General features: G+C 41.0%; 1 pseudogene; it reads left to right on the top strand.

Moving 5' to 3' along the window:
* The first annotated feature begins 524 nt into the window (after window positions 1–524).
* Gm20188 lies at window positions 525–898 on the top strand (annotated as a pseudogene).
* The last annotated feature ends 14565 nt before the right edge of the window (window positions 899–15463 follow it).

The raw sequence follows: 15463 nt of genomic DNA, 5'->3' as shown, positions 1-15463 counted from the left end.
TGCACAGTCAGGAGAGAACAATGAATGTACACACACACACACACACACACACACACACACACACGTTATTGCTCAAGTCTTTTTTCTTTACTCCTATATAGCCCAGGATCTCCTGCCTAGGGAACAGTGCCACCTACAGTTGCTGAGTCTTGCTATCTCAACTAACATAATAAAGATAATCCCCCACAGATATGCTTAGAGGCCCTTCCAGGTAATTCTAGATTATGGCGAGGTTGACAATGAGGGATAATTGTCACTTATTGTCCTAGTATCTTTCCACGTAGGTTAAGGAGCATTCAGGCTAAAGAGTAATACTACTTTCTTTCATTTATGTAATATGAAGCAAGTGGCATAGACTCTTGGGATATAGGAGGGAAGAACGTGCCCTTGTGGAGCTTTTTTTCAAGATGATAACAAACAAAAGATGCAATATAGAAACCATATACCATGTTGAAAAGTGATACTGACTGTACCTTTGGATTGCATACCCAGAGCTTCAGTAGCCACATGGGATACACGAGCCAATGGCATAGAGCAAATTAAGAGGGCAGAAGTCCAGGAATGTATTTCATACAGCCAGACAAAAAAGCTTCAAGGTAAAAAATAAAAACAAAACAAAACAAAATAAAAACCAAGACCAAACATGTTAGCACTAATCTTGTGAAGATAAACACTGTGAACAATGAAAAGGAGAAAAGAGTGAACAGAGCTTTTGAAAATATCTAGATGGAACTTGCATATTTCTCCAAAGGCCATTCTCTTGAGCTTCTGCAGAGAGCTGATTCCTCAACAGCACCATAAAAACGAAGGAGCTAATGTCATCCAAGCTACAAGATTAATGACTCCATTGGGATACAGTGATGGCGTGTCAAATTTCCCCAAAAGATCAATAAATTAAATGTTTTATACAACTCTTTTAAAAATGTGGTACTAGCCATGGAAATATAAAAAAGTGTGGAACGTGATAAGGGACACTGAGTGTGGGAGGAAAAGGAGAACCACTGGAGAATTTTTGAGCTGAGAACACAACAAGATCTTGCTTTGGCTGCCAAAAGTCCATCCTGGCTGCTAGGTAGTATGGGGAAGGGATAACTTTAGGCAAGGAGACATACTGAAGAGGGGCACTATTACAGTTTTCCTAGCAAGGGGCAAGGTGCTTGGATCATGGCAATACAAATGGAGTAGTAAGCACCTGGACATTTTCAAAGTAAAGTTCTCAAAGTTTCTTCATGAATAGGGTGAACTTGAGAAAGTATCAAGTTGTTTCCCTCAGTAACTGAAAGGTAATTATTGATATTCTCTGAGATGGGGAAGGCTGTTGGTAGAGCCAATGTTTCAGGGAGAAGACTTTAAGATGGTGAGTTTGAGACGGTCATCACATACGTCTGTTGAGTACATGATTAGATTGTAAAACCTAGAAGTTGAAGAGGAATGCATGTGGGGATATAGCTGAAGATAGTTATGTATGTAGAATTTGAAGTTGAGTTAGAGTGATGTTGTGGAGAGAGACAGGAAAAGAGAGATGGGACTGAGCCTTGGAACATTCAAGAAAAGAGAAGCAAGCAAAGACTAAGAAGAGAAACCAGATAGATGGGAACACCAAGACCAAATTAGGGTCTTGGATACCAAATTAGGAACAAGTATATCTACAATAAACAAATAAGGTTCAGTGAAATGACTTGCCAAATAAAGGCACTTGAGGTGTAACTTTGATCACCTGATTTCCATCCCTTATTCCATAATGGAAGGTGAGAACTTACTCTACATTGCCCACTGACCTGCATGGTATTTGTGTCTCCCTCCCTCATGATAAGTAGAAAATTAAAAGAAAACAATGCAATTATTTGAATTAAATGATTCACATTTAAGTGGGTGTTTTAATTAATAAAAATCAAATTAAAAAGTTCTTCTGATTCAATAATTCTGTTTTTAATAATTTCAAGGTGCATAATCTTTAAACGCAAGGGTATACAACATAACATAACCTCAAAGGAGAAAATTTAAAAGCACGTGGAATGTAGTACTTCTTAACTTTTAAAATTATGTTTATCTAATGTGTGTGCATGTGTACACACATGCCACAATGTGCATGTGGAGGTCAGAGAACAACTTTCAGGAGCTGGTTCTCTCCTTCTGACTTGGACTGGCTGAGCTATCTCACTGGCCTCAATGCAGTACTTTCACTTTATAAATGAGCCTTTCAAATCCATTATTTCAAAGGTGACTGATGAAATGGATCATCATTGCTGGAGAAATTAAGTACAAAATAAAATAGGTTTTAAAACGAAATGTTATCATAATTATATGGACAAAGAAATATGTGCAGGTCATATTTCTCTAGGCTTTCCTCAGCTTATACAAAGAGGATGCTGGCACATGCCTTTAAACCCAGCATCCAGAGGCAGAGGCAAGCGTATCTCTCTGAGTTCAAGGCTAGCCTCATCTACTTAGAAAGTTCTTGGATAGCAAAGAATACAAAGTAATACCCTGTTTTAAAATATGAAACAAACAAATTAAAGAGGTGGTAGTAAGAGCAGATCTTTGTTCCCTTCTTGCTCTTGTGTTGCTCTGGGCTTGAAGACACAAGGAATTGGGTTATTTTCAGAGTTCTAGAGAGTTTTGGTTTTATAGACCCTTGCTTTCAGTTACTGGCTGAACAGGAGATTCATTCTAATGATATAGTCCAGATTTTCGACCCAGAATTGTTTCTGCTTCTTACTGTCTGCTTACCCTATGTAGCCTAAACGTCTGATCTCGCTGTCTTCATTTCCATATCTAAAACCAGGATACAATCATTCTAGCTATCTAGTGCTGTGAAGGCATCTTTCAGTTCCTTAAAATAGGAAAATTAATGAAGATATCTTGTCTTTGATCTACTGTGGAATTAGCTGAGGTAACTCGAGACTTGAATTATCAAAGGCTAACTCATTCATTACTCTGGTTTTCATACTGGCCGTTAGCCATGGCATCAGATAGGGTAGAGTCATTGGTACTTCGTGTGGCTTATGCTTCCTCACAGCACAGTGGCTGTGTTCCCAGGGCGAGAAAGCAAAAGTCAGGATCAATTAGATGTGGTTCTTGACTGCCATCCTAACACTTGGGAGGTTGAGACAAAGAGGAGCACCATGAGTTAGATGCCAATTTGGGCGTCATAGTGGATTCCAGCAGAGCTAGAAAGTAAGATCATATTTCAAAACCTGAGAGGGGAGAGAAGGAGGGAGAGAGGAAGGAAGGAAGGAAGGAAGGAAGGAAGGAAGGAAGGAAGGAATGGAGGGAGGGAAGGAGGGGAGGGAGGGAGGGAAGAAGGAAGGGAGGGAGGGATGGAGGGAGGGAGGAAGCAGCAAGGGATTTCAAAAGACTTTCTAGTTCAGTTCCTGTAAATTGTGATTGCTTTGGTCTGCACTTGGTTCAGGTGGTGTTTTTGTAAGCTCTTCAGGTGATTCTGTGTGACCAGTACTAAGAAGTAGCACTCTTATGGATTGGGTTTTGCAGCTGATTTCCACCATTCCACTATTCATCATCTGCTGGGTTCCAGAGAGTCTGGTCATGTCATGCAATGTCTAAATGTTTGCCAAAGAAATGAGATGGGGTAAATGCCCATACAGTAGAACAGATTAATTTCTTCATGGCTCTGGAACTACCTTTGGCTATGCTGAGTTGACTATAGTTGGGTCTAGACCTAAAGGTATTCCAGCGTGACGGAAAGGCTGAGTTTTAGAACCAGAATGAGATTCCTAGGTCTATAGTCATTGAGGTCGTGATGAGATCAATTCAGTTGTCACAGGAAGTTCCCAAGTCATTCCTGCAAGTCTTCATCTCCTCATCTGAAAAAGCTTTGTTTTATTATTTGATCAGCAGCTAAAAGGAGCAGATAAGATAAAGATGAATTGTAGCCAAAGCTCCCAGGAGACCCATGAGGAATCAGCACCTTGTTACTTTTTTGCCTGACACAAGATGTCACCATAGCTCCTGTGCTTTTAGTAATAACAGCTACTGTGTCAATTAGTGGGGAGAGTCCTTGATTTCACGAGTTTTCTTCACTCACCATCCCCATCCCCAGGAAGAAGAGTGGGTGCACTCTAGCCACAAGGTTCATTAAGCTGTAGACCATTCAGCCCATTCAAGTGCACATAGTCACTGTAAATGCTTTTTAAATTCTCACCCCCCCATACCAGCTACAGATAAAAATTAATATCTTTTTGTACATTTCACAGGGAAACTTCTGTGCAGGTGACTGTTAAGTCAGAGCAGCTGACACGTCTATAGGATAACAGGAAGACTGAACATCATACTTTCTGCTTTGCTTTGTTTTCATCACTGCTCCATTGAAATGATGTCTTGTTGTCGTGCTTACCTTGGTCCCAGAATGGAACTGAGTGTGCACGTTTGCCCAGTGGTCCTAATACCTGAAAAACTATAGTGGGTGAAAGAGCAACAGAGCACTGAAACATCCCTGGAGGCATTGCCATGGTGAAGAAATCTGTGTTTATAGATTTTCTTTCACACATAGTACCATGTGTGGTTGGAAGGAGGACTCAGAATAGTTGCTTGGAGGTAGAGATGATATAGACTCAAAGTATGGATGAGCGAAGGGTAGGTGCATTCCTGGAAATGCTGAATAAGGCTAGAAGTACAGAACATCTTTATGTCCCACCCTTTCCTCACACCAACTCTTCAATACCCATATCTTGAACATTACCTAAAGGATATCTGTTTATGGGAGTGACATATTCTTACATGGCTGTAGGTTTTCACACCAAAATATCAGTATCAATTTACTCAGGCTTATGAAATCATCCAGTGATTCATTTCTTTCTTTCTTTTGTTCCTCAATTTTTCTATAATTATTATATGCCTGGGGGGATCTGATTATCAAAACAATATGATTCTAAAGATATATAGTGAAGAGAGATGTGTGTGTGTGTGTGAATTAGTGAGGAAGATGTTTGTTATAGTTTGGATGTGAAGTGTCCTTTACAAAGGCATCATACTTAGTTAGGGATGCTGATAGGGAGGAGTGGATCTTGAGAACTGTAACTTCACCATCAGATATATCCTTTGATGAATTCATAGATGAACGAACTATTGAGAGGTGGTGCCCAGTTGGAAGAAGTAGGTCACTGGATGCTGGATGTGCTGTTAGGAGGTGGGGCTGCTAGAGTACCCAGTTTACTAGCCCATGACTTCGAAGGGTAAAGCTTCCCCATGAGCCCTCCCTGAGTTCTCTATTTATTTGCCATCAGGAAGTGAACAGCTCTGCTTAACTTCCCTTTCCACTCCACCCTCTCTGTCACGCTATGTCGCCTCAGCAGAAGCCAGCTACCCATGAACTGAAACCCCTGAAATTGGAGCCAAAACAAACCCTTCCTTCCTTCATCAAGGCAACTTCTCCTGCATTTTGTCACAGCGATGAAAAGTACCTCAGTACTTGATTATCTTCTACCGTCCAGTCAGTGGAGAACAAGGTGTGGCTATAGTTCTGGGAGGAAGCGTATGACATGTTCAAATTGGGGAACTCCATGGGAATTTTAACAATAAGTCTTTGAAAAGGTGGAGATAATTGTAAGAAAATGAACAGGAGAATGAGCACCAACGAGTAGACCAATAGAGCTATTCATTCCCTTACTTATGGAGGGCAAGATTTTTGGATCATCCAGTAAGAGTCATTAGCTCCACTGAAGGGATGCAGACAGCTGCTTTATGTATTACCTGATAATAGAGGGAGCCAGGACATTATTACCCTGACTCCAATATTCTCTTTCTTTCCAATCTCTATTGCATGCCAGATCAATTAAGATTTTTTATTTGGTTCCATGTGCTCAAGTTCCTGGGATGCTGACAAGTCAGGAAAGGACTAACAGTAATATTGGGGAAGGGAGAGGGGGAGGGGGAAGGAAAGGGGAGGGGAAGGGTAGGATATATAGAGTGATCTTTGTTTATTTTTTTCACAATTTCAGACAGGTATATAATGCATTATTTTCTATGTTTACCCCCTGACACACACACACTTTTCTGTCTTGTCCATCTCCAACCCTTATTGGTCCCCTTCTCCAATAGTTCTTCCTCCCACTTTTATGTCTCTTTTACTTGTTTGTTGACCCCACTAAGCTTAGGATTGTTTAGAGCAGTGGTTCTCAACCTTCTTAATGCCTCAGCCCCTTTAATACAGTTCCTCATGTTGTGGTAACCCCCCCCCCCCCCCAACTATAAAACTATTTTCCTTGCTACTTCATAACTGTAGTTTTGCTACTGTGAGGAATGGTAATGTAAATAATTTTGGAGCTAGAAGTTTGCCAAAGTGGCCGTGTCCCACAGATTGAGAGTCACCGGCTTAAAGAAGCATAGGTGACACATTATTTACAGGAGCACGGGCAACTTTCCACTGAAGAGCTTCTGTCTTTTCCTAAGCAACCATTAACTGCCAAGTGTTCCCTAGGACTTGTGACCCCCCCTTTAAACACTACATTTTATTTAACATTTTTTCTTTTGAGGCAGTGTCTTACTATATAACTCTGCATGTTAAGCTCAGAGGTAAAACAGAGCCCCTGTCTCTATTCTTACCTTCCTTCCTTTATCTGTAACTGCAGATAACAATGGGATTCTGATAGGTTTAGTTTAAAGATTAAATGATATAATATATGTAATGTGTTTGACACATATCTGGGTTCTTGAAATGAATCTCATGAACAAGGTTTCAGCAGAGCTTTGTTTAGTGAAATCTATGTGAGATTGTCAAGGGATAGGTCTCAGTGTCAGATTCCTCACATGGGACCTGGATGCTTCACTGCCACACTCCTTATTTTAGAGCCCAGAGGAGTTGTGTCAGGGATCATTTTCTTTCTTTTTTGGTTTTTCGAGACAGGGTTTCTCTGTGTAGCCCTGGCTGTCCTGGAACTCACTTTGTAGACCAGGCTGGCCTCGAACCCAGAAATCCGCCTGCCTCTGCCTCCCAAGTGCTGGGATTAAAGGCGAGCACCACAATTGCCAGATCATTTTCTTTCTTCCTTTCTTCCTTTCTCCCTTTCTCCCTTTCTCCCTTTCTTCCTTTCTTCCTTTCTTCCTTCCTTCCATTTTTCCTTCCTTCCTTCCTTCCTTCCTTCCTTCCTTCCTTCCTTCCTTCCTTCCTTCCTTCCTCCCTCCCTCCCTCCCTCCCTCCTTTCTCTCTCTCTCTCTCTCTCTCTCTCTCTCTCTCTTTCTTTCCCCCTTGGGGCTCATGGGGTTTTTTTGTATTTTTATTAGATATTTTCTTCATTTACATTTCAGATGCTATCCCCAAAGCCCCCTATACCCCCCCCCCCCACTCTGCTGTTGCCAGGGGTTTCAGAGTCAGGAGGGAGAAGGTGCTAGACTGGGAGACAAGCACTTCTGGGAGCGCCATAACGGAATGAACTTCACCATTTGTAGCAGATCACAGCCTTCACAGGTACTTGGTGCTTCTGAGTTCCTGAGTGTGTCAGGAATCTGGCACTTTGAATTCACTTTTTCTTGCTCACTCTGAATTCTTACAAAATTTTTTTTCTTAATTTTTATGTTGAGACAGGTTTTCACTAAGTTGCCTGGGCAAGCACACTCTGAACTTGAGATTGTCCTGCCTTGACCTCCCAAATTGCTGAGGTTATAGCTCTGAACCAACAGGTTTGGTTTAGTATCTTGTTCTCTTTGGTATTTTTAAACAAACAAACAGACAAACAGGCAAACAAACAAACAAATAAATTTCTGTCATGTATTTAACCAAAATCTTCCTTTTGCTTTGTATCTAAAATTGAGTGGGTGCCCTAAGAAGTAGCTTAAGGTTGTTTAGCTTTGGATGGCCACTCTTCCCCCAAGAAGTCACCCACTTGAGAGTTTAGGGAGCCCCATTATTCCCCTTTTACCTTACTTTTTAAAAACCATGTTGGCACTTTCTTCAAACATGAGGCCCATTCTACACATTCTGACACATCTCACCTATTATTCTCAAGAGTCCACTTCCTTTATCGTGGAGAAAATTGGAGACTTACAAGATTAGCATAGAAATGGATGAATTTCTTCTCTATTTATAGAAACCTGGTGATGTGTTTCCCAAGGTGGTATGAATAGAACAATGGGTGTTGACCAGGCTTTTTTGTAACCATGGATACCCTACAATTATTCCTGAATCTTACTCATTGTTTGTCTGTGTCTGAAACTTAACAAACATGGCTCTTGCTTCTAATTCACACATTTTCAAATGAAAACACATCTCCAATTTATCATTCTCTTTTTATGAGTCAGCCTAGGCATGCTTCAAATTCATCCATATACACGTCAGGAGACAGAATCAATCACTTTCTTCGGATAATGGGTGAAAATTGATGACAGTGATAATAATAACAGCTGCACATGACCGTGTTGTCACTAAAACCAAAAATTCCACTGTTTGGTTTGGAAAGTACTAGACAGTCAGCTCTCCACTGTCCATGGTCCTATGCCTCATTCACTTGGATATGATATTTGTGGGGAAATGTTGGTCCATATAGCTTTGCATGTTTCAGCATTGTTTGAAAAGTGTATGAATTCTAAGACAACTCTCTTCAGAGTAATTAACGCTATATTACCAGTTTGGTGACGATTCCATTTGACACACATAAACTGGTTGATCACTCAGCAATTCACTTAATTTCACACTTCATTTCCTCATTTGTAGTATAGCACACCACAGGCATTTCAAATATAACTTTAAAAATATTTACATCTGACTTTGTGGGAAAAACTGCACATCTTCTTCTTAAGTCATGCCTTTTTTTTTCTGGAGTTCTGGTAGCCCCTGAGCTAGTCATCCTTCACTTTTAATGAACCATTTGAATATTGCTAAGACCTATTGTGTCACAAAATATCAAATAACCAAACACATCTCTGAAAAATATTCTGGAATGTTTTTCTGGTGCCAGGAGACAGATTTGAATTATTCATTTAGTTAAAATATGTGTTAAAGTCACTGTTTTTTTTCTTTAAATTCAGTTTTCTTTCTCCTGTTTATTATTCTTGCCTTTTATACAATATATGCATAATATTTAATGTGTCAAGCTAATATAATAATACAAAATGAAGTCTTCAATATTCTTATATTCACTTAAAATAGTATAGAATTACAGGCTGAAGGAGTTATTTTCTGATTATTCTTGATGCAGAATGACATTGAAATTGACTTCCCTGTAGTTTTATCATTTCTCTGGATCAAGTGATAGCAATGCAGAGAGTGGAGAGAAATTTATGTTATTTTAAAGAATAGAGAGCAGTGTTTGTGGAGGAGGAATTACACAGGAGATAGGGAGTGACAAACCAATAATTCATAGGACTGATGAGAAAGAGAAATATTCCCTGGGTATGGGGCATGTGGAGCCTGTAACCTATAATCCCAGTGCCAGAGAGTTAGAGGCAGGAGGATCAGTGCAAGTTCAAGACTAGTGAAGATACTATATAGTGATATACTAGAGAGAGAGATTGAGAGAGATCAAGAGAGAGAGAGAGACAGAGACAGACAGACAGAGACACAGAGCTGACAGACAGAAAGACAGACAGATAGAGACACAGAGACAGACATAGATAGAGAGACCAAGACAGAGACACAGGGGCAGACAGAAAGACAAAGAAGAGACAGAGAGGAGAGGAGAGAGAAAGGAACAGACAGACAGACAGACAGATTATATCAGTTATCAGTCATACAGAATCAAATCTGTGACGGACCTGTTTCTCTGAATGAGGCTGAGTTTGTCCTGTCTCACTAGGAAGCTTATATCTCTATGCCAAGTTCTGATTCTCCACTGCTGTGAAGACACACTGTTCAGATGAATGCATCTATAGACCCAGGGCTGGTGAGATGGTTCAGAGGCTAAAGGCATTGTGGCTAAGTCTGATGGCTTGAGTTCAATCCAAAGACCCCGTATAGTGGAAGGAATGAACCAACTCCCAAAAGCTGTACACACACACACACACACACACACACACACACACACACACACACAACACACTTCTACAAATCAGTGAGCATTCACTGATAATCACCCCTACTATCATTTGCCTTTTTCATCAAAGAATAAAAAAAGATAATCTCCTTGATCTTGATTATTCCATGTTTTGTATTAAAGAAAGAAATTCCCTCCAAAAGATGCTGGGCTTCAAATCATTGGCTAATGTGAAAACCGTAAGATTGTCTTTATGAGAGGAAAATGTTAAATTGTACAAAGCATTCACAATAGATTCTTTATTCTCACTCATATTTTCATAGCAAAGGATACACATCCCCCCGCCCAACGGGAATCTGGAGCAACTTTTTCTACAAGCCTACATTCTAATTGTATCAGGCAAACTATATCTCCAGAATTGTCATTCCATTAGAGAATTTGCAATAAATTTTAATGATACATGCAAATACAATAATCTAATGGTCCATTATAAAAGAAATGAGTGCCCATTACCATTTGTTTTCAGCAATTTACATGATTTCTTACCTCCTGCTGATAGAAAGTTCCAGAAGGCAGGGGACTCAATGCTTTTATTTATTTTTGTTTGTTTTTGTTTTAATAGGAGGGTCTACTAGAGTGAAGGGAGAAGGCTAGGAAAAACTATTGCTCTTTCTTGTACCTGCATTAAAAATTTTATAGCCTTTTATAACCCAACATAATTTTGAGCGTTTGATTTGAAAACTACCTAAATGTAGTGATGTGAGCTGTTTTCTCTCTTTCCCTGCCTCACTGGAGCTATCTTTAAGCACCAAGTGCAGACAAACACAAGGGAATGGGTAAAGCCAGATCAGAGAGGGAGAAAATTCCTTTTGAATGTGTTTCTGTCTTGGAGGAAATCAATGGCTCTCTCTCTCTCTCTCTCTCTCTCTCTCTCTCTCTCTCTCTCTCTCTCTCTCCTGTTTCTAGATGATTGAGTCTCCTTTCAACCTAGAAATCTTAACTCTTTCTTGCTAGATCTGGCTCGTGTGCATATAGAACAGTAGAATAGGAGAGTCACATATCATACCTAAGTTTCCAGGCAGAATCTATGACTTATTCGTCCATGAAGTTTCCAGACCCACATGTGGAGAACACCAATTAAGCTCAATTGTTCAAAACCAATCTAATAAGCCAAACCCATGGCTCCAACGTATAAGTATCACCTTCAAGGTATAATTCCCATGTAAACAAACAGCAAGCAGGATAGAATGCTCTATTATCAGGAAGTGACATCTCCACCCAAGACTATACTTACTGGTCTGGGGTCTGGGGAGCACACACTAATTTTTCCAATTTCATGTTGGTTCCAGTATCTGCCACATTTGCAAAGGATTGCAATGGGACAGGCTTGGAATTGTATTGCTTAGGTCATAATAATGAAAGTACATTGGAAAGCACTTGACAGTAGCACAGCAGCTCTTTATGGTCTTTCTGGTTCACCGATTTGAATACTACATTTGGGAAAATATCCATGGAAAGCAGTGATCCAAATAACTACAGAAAAGAGAGAGGGGTGGGGTTAGTGAGTTTTCTTTCCTTTGTGCAGAAACTGATGGCTCACTCATTGGCCTTATAAATATAGCAGATGGTGGTTCCCATTATTTCTAATTTGACATCTCTGATTAAATGATCAGTGGAGACTGATTTTGATACCAACTCCAAATCTTCCACCACTACCTCCTCCTCCTCCTCCTCCTCCCTCCTCCTCCTCCTCCTCCTCCTCCTCCTCCTCCTCCTCCTCCTCCTCCTCCTCCTCCTCCTCCTCTTCTTCTTCTTCTTCTTCTTCTTCTTCTTCTTCTTCTTCTTCTTCTTCTTCTTCTTCTTCTTCTTCTTCTTCTTCGTGTTACAAATTGACCTGAGTTGTCACATTGTAGCTCAGGCTGGCTTGGAACTAACTATATGGACCAGGCTGGCCCCAAACTCTTGGTAATTGCCCTACCTCAGCTTCTCAGATATTATAGGTGTGCATCACTATACTCAGCTCACCTGCATAGTCTTCGAAGAGATGGGGTTGCTCTGATTGGCTTATTTCTCTTCTATAACCCAACAGTTGATGGCCAAGGGATGGCTTTGGTGCTTTTAACTTTGATATTTGGAGACTAAGAGTTGGGAGAGCAGTTCTCAGAGAAGAAAACTTGTGGGCTGGGCAGATGGCCCAGAAGGCCTATGATATAATTTAAAAGAAATAATAGTGTGTGCGCGCATGCTCTCTCTCTCTCTCTCTCTCTCTCTCTCTCTCTCTCTCTCTCTCACACACACACACACACACACACACACACGGCAACCAATAAACAATATTTGCAAATTTATGGATAGCCACTGAACTGGATCAATGCCTCTTATAAATATTCATTCATTTGGTAGCACAGGAAGTGAACCTCATCAGTCTTTTTTAATTAAAACCTTTTCAAATCTGAGCCCAAGAAATGGCTGTGACAAAGAATACATGCCCTGAATTTATTCTCCCCTTCCATGAAAACAGTTGGGATAGTTTTTATGCACAGCTAAATGAATGCATTTCTCAGCTTCCAGTACAGCAAGGTGTTACCAAATGAAACTGTATGCTGAAATTGTCTGCAAACAAAAGAACCCCTCTTTGAGTTCTGAAGTTTTATTAAAAAGAATTTAAGAACAGGCTCAAAAGTAAGTTTGAGAATGAATGATTTTATTAGAGTTTAAAATAAGAACCCTAGGGCAAGCAGACTAGAAACCTTGGCAATTGCCAAGGATGGAGAAGAGAAGGGAAAAGCAGCCACATTCAGTTAAGCCCTTATGGAGTCAGCCACATGGTGGCAGGCATTCACATGGTGGGGAAGGAGGCGTTAGAGAGAGAAAGGAAACCTGAAGTAGGAGAAAAAGCATATGTAGGTTCTGGTGAGTACCCAAAAGAAAGAGATAGAAGAGAAGAATATGGAGAAGTTATGCCTTCTGAGTCAGGGCTCAGAAAGATGGGCTAGGTCCAATAGAATCTCTCATGGCTTGAAGGGACTGCACTGAAGAGCTGGAATTTCGGGAAAGCAAAAGTACATTACTTTATTGAAGGGATAATTATCCCACAATGTCTATAGTATGGCTTAAGGTGAGCCTGCCTTCCTGAGGGGTGATCCTGTAGCCATGTCCTTGATCTGTTCAACTGGATTACATCTTAAGGGAGAGACAATAACACAAGTCTCCACCTACATGAAGGTCCATTCTTCTGTCTAGGAGAAGACAGTTTTTCCATAAGGGGCCTTCAATGGTATTCTAACACCACTCCTTATCTTCTGTATCCTTCTGTCATGAAGGATACACATGAATCCATTTTGGAAAATAAGATGACCTTGAACATGGTAGTTATATTCCATGAATGGAGGGGTATAAAGATGGGAAGTATCTGGGCCCAGGAGAACCCCATGGACCATACCACCACTTTGCTTACTTATGCACTTATAGTAGAGAGAAACAAACTGCTTTTTGCTAAACCGTATTTTAAAAATCTGTGGTGTGTAAAACAGTAACTAGTCTCTTCTCCCCCCTTTCTTTGCTTTGTTTTTAAATTTTGTTTTGTTCTTTTGTTTTTGTTTTTTATTTGGTTTTTGAGACAGGGTTTCTCTGTGTAGCCCTGGCTATCCTGGATCTCACTATGAAGAACAGGCTGGCCTTGAACTCAAAGATCTATCTGCCTCTGCTTCCCCAGTGCTGGGATTAAAGGTGTGTACCACCACCACCAGTCAGCAAGGAGTTCCTGTTTAATGGCTAATATTTAACAAACTGAGTTCAATCTCTAGCACCCCCCAAAAAATATTAATAAGAGACCTATCACTGAGCTGAGTTTGTTCTGGTCCTATGTTTCCAACATGTTAATGTCTATTCATTAATTATTAATAACCTCCCTGTGTGTGGGGTGTGTGTGTAGGGGGGTATGTTGAGACAGAGTCTCCCTCTGTAGCCTCGGATGGCTTCAAATTCAAGGCAATCCTTCTGTCCCTGTCTCCTCAGTGCTGGAGATACAGATGTGTGTCTTACCAAGTTCTGTGCTGACATCAGGACAGCAAGAAATGTAGGTAAGACGGTTACCTTCAGCAGAGCTTATGAGAGTGAGCCTTGAAGAGCTGTAGGAAGAGAAACTGACTGCTGGCCTCAGCTGCTAGGCTCTCCATCCAACTCATGTCTGAGCTGAGGCTTTTCTGTTCCCAACTAAGGACAGAATGGGGGTGATAAGTAGGTAGGACTGTTTTGGAGGTCCGATCGTCTTGCCAAACCTTCCTTAGACCATGGCAGCTTCAGACCCAACCCAACCCAAACTTTTCCTGTCTTCTTTTTCCAGGCTCAGGTTTGTATTTTGATCTGGTAAATGTCTAGCCTTTCTGGCTTGCTCTCCACGTCATCTTCCAAGCCTGGCTCTCAGGCACATCCTTGACTGTTTTATTCTACCTTGGCATTTGCTTTTGTGAGGTACTGGGCTAACACACTGCTCTGAAATGGGCAGGGTCTGTTTCTACTAAAAACACCTGCAAGTGAACAGGCTGCTGCTTCTAAGCACCCCCTGCCACCGTGCTGCTGGTCTAATTTGTGCATTCAGATATGCAAGGATTGATGAGTGCTGTGTGAGGTTTAATGCAATGTCAGGATACCACCTCTCTTTCTCATTTCTCTTTAAATGCAGAAAAATGATCTGGCTGTGATGGCTCATGTCTTTAATTTTAGTACTAGGAAGGCTGAGGCAGGCAGATCTCCTATGAATTTGATGCCAGCCTGGTCCACATAGTGAGCTCCAGGTCAGCCAAGGTTATATAGGGATAGCCTGTCTTAAGAAAAAAGAGGCCCTTGGTCTTACGAAGATTCCAGGCCCCAGTATAGGGGAAAGACAGGGCCAGGAAGTGGGAGTGGGTGGGTTGGGGAGCAGAGAGAGGGGGGAGGGGATAGGGGGTTTTCAGAGGGGAAACTAGGAAAGGGGATCACATTTGAAGTGTAAATGAAGAAAACATCTAATAAAAAAAGGAAAAAAAAGAAAGCTAAAGAATAAAATAAGATGAAGAAAAATGGAGACGTAAAATTACCACCTGGCACTAAAGATGTAGACCAGTTGGTAGTGTTTGACTGCCATTCAGAAAGCCCTGCTCAGACATCACCACACAAAGCAGGGGGTGGTAGTTGACTGTAATTCTAGCACACAGGAAATGGATCCAGGGGAGTCAGAAGGTCAAGGTCATTCTTGGGTGGTTAGAGCTTGGAGGTCCTATCTCACCAGAAAAGAAAAAAAACATGGAAATAGACTAGTCACTGACTCCACAGTTTTAGTCAAGACATTGGCAATGGGCTTTGTCCAAAGCCTGAGCTGCTAAGACTGAGGCCTGGCATTAAGTTGTGTCTCCTTTACTAGGTCATATATTGTTGACAGAATGAGCAATATGAAGGGAGTGAGGAAGGACTTTGCTCCACGCAGTGTCTAGAAATGGAGGCAGGGCAACCAGGGAGTTTCTGTTGTGTGTTTGCTTTTGAGGATTAGACCCCAGTTAGAG

This window comes from Mus musculus, chromosome X, assembly GCF_000001635.26.
Source record: "Mus musculus strain C57BL/6J chromosome X, GRCm38.p6 C57BL/6J".
Taxonomy (NCBI): domain Eukaryota; kingdom Metazoa; phylum Chordata; class Mammalia; order Rodentia; family Muridae; genus Mus; species Mus musculus.
This window is presented reverse-complemented; position numbering and strand designations above follow the sequence as displayed.